The 1371-nt window shown below is 38.3% G+C and overlaps 1 protein-coding gene across 1 annotated transcript in view; it reads right to left on the reverse strand.

Moving 5' to 3' along the window:
* Positions 1–1125: 1125 nt before the first annotated feature.
* Positions 1126–1371, reverse strand: part of LOC310780017 (NLR family CARD domain-containing protein 3-like) — a 20729-nt gene continuing 20483 nt past the window's right edge. The window contains exon 6 of the mRNA XM_083640552.1: positions 1126–1371. This exon is cut by the window's right edge and continues 681 nt beyond it. The gene's annotated coding sequence lies outside the window, so the exon portion shown is untranslated.

The following is a 1371-nucleotide window of genomic DNA, read 5'->3' on the forward strand; positions in this document are numbered from 1 at the left end:
ATCGATGCATACGGATGCGATGTGATTTCCGTTTCCTCAATGACTTATTCTCTGTTTTTCTCTGCCTTTCTGTTAACCTGGAGAGCACTGTCGCCACCTAAGGGTTCTGTAAAATAGGTTATAGACCTCCAATAGCTATAATATTTGTACAGGAGAGGCAGAAGGCTTTGATCGACGCCCCACCGTCAAAAAACGCAATTGACGAACATGTCCGTCCTTGGCACTCTACGTTACTAATTGAAATGACGAACATGTCCGTCCATGGCATTCAATGAGTTAATGACAAAACACTGGCAGATCCAGCCGCGTCAGGCAAAAGGAGATACTTGTGTCCACTGTTCCTCTTGTGTTTTTCCCTTTTTCCTTTCTTTCATGTACCCTTTAGTGTTTAAAATTAGGGAACACTTGAAAATCTCCCCTGTATGTATGGTTACTTGTGTTTTAAATGTGAGGCTATATTCCTCTAATCAGAATGGATTACTTTTATAATGTTGTGGATTTATATAGCACCTTTCACAGAACCCAAGGTCGCTTAAATTCTGTAGTGTTTCTCTGTTTTGTTGTATGCTGTGTATATAAAGCAATTTGAACTGCAGTCCATGTCTGAAATAAATAATGTTTAATAAAGTTTAACATGACCATGATTAGGTGTTAACAGTGTTTCTCAACCACTGAGTCGTGGCCCACTGCTGGGCTCAGAGTGCCATCAAGTGAGCCGCTCCAGTTAAGATGCTTCTTAAGAGCCTTCTATTTTTTTAATTTTTCTCGACTGTTAAGAAGGCGTTTGGGAAACACTTCTTTGGAGCCTTCTTAACTCCTTAAGAAGCTTCTTAACTCTTAAGAAGCTTCTTTGTTGGGAAACTCAGCCAATAACTGTCAAACTAGATGAATGATGAATAGTTTGACAGTTATTGAGAGTTGATTTGAGTTAATGAGTTATTAATTTGAGTTAGTGTGGACCAGTGATGTCACTGGTCCACACTTTAACACTCAATAACTGTCAAATTAAATGACAGACTTCAAAACCGTTTACAGTTTTCTGATATACTACTGATGTTCTAATGATACAAAGCTGGTTGAAAATGGGTGGAGTGTTCCTTTAAGACTAACAAGAAGACCTTGATTCTGTCTCATTAATTCATTTTCACAATAAAATGATCATGTTCTTACACCTGTGTTGTTAAAACCCTGTTCAGTTTCACAACACGAACACTGACTGATGGATCATGTTTGTTGTTTACAGTAAAATGAGTAAAAACACATGAAAATACAAACATTGTTATTGTTACATTAAGGTGTGTGTGTGTGTGTGTGTGTGTGTGTGTGTGTGTGTGTGAGTGTGTGTGTGTGTGTGTGTGTGTGTGTGTGTGT

The sequence above is a fragment of the Poromitra crassiceps genome, assembly GCF_964638095.1.
Source record: "Poromitra crassiceps genome assembly, chromosome: 7".
NCBI lineage: Eukaryota > Metazoa > Chordata > Actinopteri > Beryciformes > Melamphaidae > Poromitra > Poromitra crassiceps.